The sequence below is a fragment of the Phacochoerus africanus genome, chromosome 2 (assembly GCF_016906955.1).
Source record: "Phacochoerus africanus isolate WHEZ1 chromosome 2, ROS_Pafr_v1, whole genome shotgun sequence".
Taxonomy (NCBI): Eukaryota; Metazoa; Chordata; class Mammalia; order Artiodactyla; family Suidae; genus Phacochoerus; species Phacochoerus africanus.
The window spans coordinates 86,151,522-86,157,947 of NC_062545.1; positions in this window are offsets into that span (position 1 = coordinate 86,151,522).

Consider the following 6,426-nt stretch of genomic DNA (forward strand, 5'->3'; position numbering starts at 1 on the left):
AAGCAAGTCCTTCATGGTGTATTTTAGAATCCATCCTTAAATTAAACTTAGGTATTTCAGGCAGATGACATCTGAACCAGAAGAAATAGTTGTGAATAGGGAGAGATGTCGAAATAGATCCCTTGTTTCAAAACGCTACAAATCATGTAAGTATTAAAAGTTGGTTTTTCTGATACAAATTACAGAGGGAAGGCAGAGCTATGAATTGAAAGGCATAGCTTTTTTTTTTAAGTTTTTAAAATAGAAGGATGTAACATAACTACATTCGTGAAGGAGATTCAGAGGTCTAAATTAAAAATTATAATTGACAGAGCAAATACTGGATGAAGGCTAGAATAGATCAGTAAAAGAACATTGTGATATGTGAAGAGGTGGTAATAGCTGGGTTTATTTTATTTACTTATTTATTTATTTATTTTTGCCCTTTTTTTAGGGCCACACCTGCAACATATGGAGGTTCCCAGCTAGGGGTCCAGTCGGAGCTATAGCCACTGGCCTATGTCACAGCCATAGCAATGCCAGATGCAAACCGTGTCTGTGACCTACACCACAGCTCACGGCAACACCAGATCCTTAACCCACTCAACAAGGTCAGGGTTTGAATCCACTACCTCATGGTTCCTAGTCAGATTCATTTTCACTGCACCATGACAGGAACTCCCTGTAATAGTTGTGTTTAGATGTTGATTATTTATCAGGAATTTTAGGTGGCAAGGGATGATCAGAGTTCTCTCTTGGCATTCTTTTAGACTTATAGAAATTATAAGTCAATCTTGCTATATCCTTTGAGAAATTAAACTTTTTCAACCTGTTTTTTTTTTTTTTTTTTAAAAGCTCAGAACTTAGGTCTCCTTTTCTCTTTGTCTTTTTCATTTTACCACCTAAAGACATGTTTACATGTCCACATGTGAGCAACATTCGCCTTCATACCTTTGTTCCTTGGAGATCTAGCTGGTCTGAAATTGAAATTCTGCTAGAATCTTTTTGATTTTTTCCCCCCCATTCTCATAGGTTAGTTTTCCCCAGGGAGTGTGTCCTTAAAGTAATTATTTCCTTTAAGAATAAATGCATGCTGAAACACATCGCTTGATATCTATCTACCTAATTATCCTAATCTAATGCAGCTATGAGAAGGTCACATTGTAATTCAACATCTGCACAAAGAATAAGTCCAAATTTAAAGCCATTCTACAACTCAAAAATCTTTGAAGTTTCAAATAATACAGCCGTTCCTAAAAAGACAGGGTCTTGAAATCATTGGGTATCCAGCCCACTTTAAATACAAGACCTGGGTGTTAAAGAGTATCTTTCAATCCACAGGCATGTTCCTTATACTCTCAGTCTCCCTGTACCCTTGAATCTCTTTTCTGCAATTTTATTTATTTATTTATTTGTTTTTTAGGGCTGAACACATGGCATGTGGAGGTTCCCAGCTAGGGGTCGAAATGGAGCTGCAGCTGCCAGCCTACATCACAGCCACAGCAACGCTGGACTGAGCCACATCTGTGATCTACATCACAGCTCACGGCAATGCCGGATCCTTAACCCACTGAGCAAGGCCAGGGGTGGAACCCACATCCTCATGGATGCTAGTTGGGTCCATTAGTGCTAAGCGATGATGGCAACTCCCGGTCCTTTCTGCAGTTTTAGAGAAGCCGGTTAGGTGGTGCCTTTCCTCTGTTTAAATTTTTTTTCTTTGAATTTGCCATGGGGAGAAAGGAAAGCAGTTGAAATTCTTTGTCATCCATTGGTGACAGCAAGTTTAAACCGAGCTTTTGCTCCCCATGAGGAAGCTTTCCTCAGAACCAGTCTTTCAAGAATAATGATTACCAAGCTATTTTGTAATGAGAGGGTGGGGAGCTTACGAGACTTGCACAGTAGGTAGCATTATGTTAGTGACAGTCACACCTCACCTTTGAATGTGACTTGTGTTCTGATTTCACTAATAAACCTAGGCATAAAATACAGCTTTAAAATTGTTCTAAGCAGACGATTTAAGCAAATTATTGAAAATTATATTTTCTAAGCAGATTAGGCAAATTTTTCTAAGCAAAAGTTATCAGCTATACACATACCACTGGATTTCAAATATTTTCCAAGTTCTGTTCTCATAGTGAATTTTTTTTTCACAGTCTGCTTACTTATTTTTTTGTCCAGACTGCATAAGGAAGTTCCTGGGCCAGAGAGCAAAACTGTGCCACAGCAGTAACCAGAGCCACAGCCATGACAATGCCAGATCCTTAACCTGCTGAGCCACCAGGGGACTCCTCATAATGAAAATTGAATAAATATGTTACATGGTCACAAAAGGACAGATGACAGCTCATCAAAGCTGTATTGATTCAAAACATTTACATGTTTTCATTATGCTTCTATTGTTACTGCCAGCCCTTGTAAAAGTGATCTCTGGTCTTTTTGCCAAAAGGGGGAAAAAACGTATGGGAGCTTGTGAAGCCAAAGAACAAACAGATGAATTTGGGAACGAATTTCTAATCTATCCTTGGAGTTGAGATTTGGAGTTTACATCCTAGAGTCTTTCCTATGTATTAACAACTTCAGAAATCCAGCACCATCTTTGGGTTCGTATGCTAGATGTTGATGGGCCCTTTGAATCCATCCCTAACTCCTTGACATATTCTCCCTCCTTCCCTTTCCTGGTATTACAGTCTTGAGGACTAAAAATTACGTTTCTTGGAGTTCCCATTGCGGATCAGTGGGTTGCAAACCTGACATAGTCTCTATGAGGATGTGGGTTCAATCCCTGGCCTCACTAAGTGGGTTAAGGATCTGGTGTCGCTGCAAGCCGCAGCATAGGTCACAGATGCAGCTCGGATCTGGTGTTGCTGTGGCTTGTGGTGTATGCCACAGCTCCAGCTCTGACTTGACCCCTAGCCCGAGAACTTCCATATGCTGCAGGTGTGGCTATAAGAAGAAAAAAAAATTATGTTTCTCAGACTCCCTCTTAAATTTAGGTTTTGTCGGTGTGAGGCACTCATGAAATTTTTGGAAGGCAAAAGGGAGGTGGATGCCATCCTTTTGTAATAATGCAATTATATAAATAGACTCCTTACAGACCAAAGTGTTAACATAAGCTGAACTACATGTTCATTCCACTATCTTGGTACCAATTTTGTGGAGGCAGGCAGTGGTAATGGTGACAGCAATCGTGGCAGATGTGGTCATGTGAATTTGAAGTCAAAGACTTGGGAGGTGGCCTCTGGAATTTCATTCCTCCAAGTTACCAGTAATCTTAACAAGCATCTAATCCTTTGAATTAAAGCTCTTTCTGCTGGCATTACCTTGAGTGGTATCTATTTCATGCAGTGCCCCTGACCTAATTAAATATTTAGCACCAAAATATAATCAGGAAATGAACTGCCTAGTTTAAGAATATGAAATTGGTTATCTGATCTCGTTGAGTTTACAGGCAGTAATATCTTCATGGCCAGTGGGAAAGGCAACACTGTTTTCCACATAGCAAATAGTTGACTTTTCCCCTTTGGCCACCTAGAATGAAATAACTATTGAAAGCTAAGTCTCTGGCAGATCAAGTGGCTGCTGCATTGTAGCATTGTGATGAAAATGGGGCATATGAAGATTTGAGTGAGATGGCTGCTTCTGATTGCCCTGCAGAGCTTCCAGAAAGAAAATTAGCTCATTTTTGGCTGCCCTAAGAGCCCTTTTCTCTCTTGCAGCTACAACTTTGAAACGTCTTAAAACAAGATCCTAAGTTTGATCCAAAGTGGGTTGCAGAATTACAGCCGAAATTCACAGCCTCAATACGTGAAAGTTGTGGTAGGAACAGGGAAAGAGTGGGACCCAAAGAATTGGAATGGGAGCATTTGGATGGATTTGGATGAATCTGAGAACTTGAATCTCTAAACCCCATTGAAAATTTCTGTTCAAGGAAAGCAGTACTTTCTTTCTTGTTAGATATTAATCCTTTGTTGCTGGAGATCTGGTAATGACCTCAATCAAAGTAGTTACCTTCCAAAGGGTTACTGCTCATCCTTGTGTCTACTTTCTATTCTTTCAATTCCATTAGGTCTGTAAGAATTAGATCACAGCGTGCTCCAGGGAGATAAGTAAAGAATCTATCCTGGGAAGAGATAGCTTAGAATTACAGAATTTGGCTAATTCCTCCCCACCCCCCGCAGAAATGTGTAAGAATAGATTTATGAGTGCTGAGCAAAGCAGAAGATAACATACCTTAATATAGGCGCACTTACAAGAAATTCTTAATTTGAGGACATAGCTCAACAGTAAGGAGTGGCTTTAATGATTCTTTAGGTGTAGAAAACTTGGAATTATAAGTGACCCACCTCAAAATGAAATATATGCTGAAAATTCATTGCAATGCCATGGAGAAGAGCATCCAAAGGTTTAGGGAGTTAGGAGATGGTTGGAGGGACGTTGGAGATGGTTTATCACGTGCTGCCCACTGACCTCACTGTACTTGAGAAATGCGTTGGTAAATGTTCACGGGTGAGGTGGCCTTGAAAATGTCTATAGTGGCTGCTTTCTGTAGGTTGGAGGTTATATGGAGGAAACCTTTTCCTCTACCCTCTTAGATTTGTGACTGAGACCTACAATGAAGCAGATAAAAGATAAACGTTTTACAACTTTTATTGGTATTGATACTTTTAATTTTACATTCATAGATGCTTCCTGGAAAAGAAGTGAAAAACCCAAAGAAGTGGTTAGACTAGGGGTTCCTACACCATTTTAACAAAAGATGATAAATTGTGGAGGCATGACTTGATAAAGGGAAGGGCATCTGGGTTTCCAGGGCAGATGCATTGTGGGAAAGCAACTGGAAACATATGGGGAAAACTAGTGATAGATAAGGGTTATTTTATAAGGTTTGTCCATTTTCAGTGATATGGACTATTCTTCTCCTGATGTGGGAGTGGAGGACAGATTCACAAGGGAAATTTACGCCCTGCCATTAGGCAGAGGGAAGGCAGAGAGCTCTTCCTATGTCGGCTTTTTCTCAGTTGTCTTCAGCTCAAAATAATCCTTAACCACAGAGCCACCTTTGGGAGTGACATACTCTGATCACCTCCAGGATGGTGAGGGAGGGAGGTGCTGTCTCTTAAATGCATGCCCCAGACTTCAGTAGGAAAGATGGTATGACAGATTGCCAGAGGCCAAATGCCAATACTTAAATGACAGAGACAAAATGGACAAGGTTACAGCAGTTGGCAGCTGAGTCAGAGTAATTAGAATGTCTTTGTCCACGAGTGTCTATGGTAGCTAATTTGTTATGCTGTCCCTAGGACTGAAATAGGCAGGCAATCTAATAAAGGCCTATGTTATTTCTCTTCCTGACTCTTTAAGTTAGTGAACACAGGCCTGGCTTGAGTCACCAGGATAGAGACACACAGCCCCCTCACCAATTTCCATACCTGTGTCAGTTCATGGACCCAAAGCTTCCTAAGTGAATTTTGGGTTCCCATGAGAAAAGTCCTTGTGACAATGTCAGAAGGAGATACTGTAAATTCTACCAGCTCTCACTAAAAGGGAAGGGAAATAAGCAAACTTTGAGGGGACTACTGAGATACTGAGCTGATACTGATCATCGGGCACTCCAATTGTTACTGTGGTCATCAGTCAAAATTGGGGGTTAGAGGAGGCTAGATGGTAAAGGTAGTTTTGGTCAGAGTCCAACTCACAGTGGACCCCAAACTTACCTTCTCTGGTTCCTAACTGTATAATTGGGTTAGACATACTCAACCTCCAACTCAGTCTTGACATCGGCTCCCTATCTCACGGAATGAGGGCTAACACAAAGGCCCATTTCAAAGCTCCTAAAATACTCCTTGCTTCTTGAAACAATGGACAGGAAGCAATGCCACATTTCTGAGTCAATGTCAGAGGTTCACGCCTGCATCAAAGGCATGGGAGATTCAGGAGTGATGACTTGTATCATAACATGCATTTAACTCTCCTGTTGGACCTGACCATGAATTAGAGAGTCATGGAGAATGACAGTGGATTATCACTCATTTAATCATGCCATTCCAAGTTGAGTGGCTATTCCCAATGTAGTTAATTAACTGAAGCAAAACAGCGTAATTTTGGCATTTGATATTTAGCAATCAACCTATGAATCTTTTTCTTTTCCTTTGCAATAAAGCAATAACAGAGTAGTTTTTCACCTGTATTCCTTTGTGGTCTTACTCGTAGGATAATGTCAATTATTCAGTATTCTGTGATAATCTAGGAAAACTTTTTGTCTCATCATGCCATAAGATATTGCTTTGGGAGTTCCTATTGTGGCTTAGTAGGTTAAGGACCAGATGTTGTCTCTCTGAGGATGCAGGTTCAATCCCTGGCCTTGCTCAGTGGGTTAAGGATCCAGAGTTGGGAGTTTCCATCATGGCTCAGAGGAAATGAATCTGGCAAGTAACCATGAGGACGAAG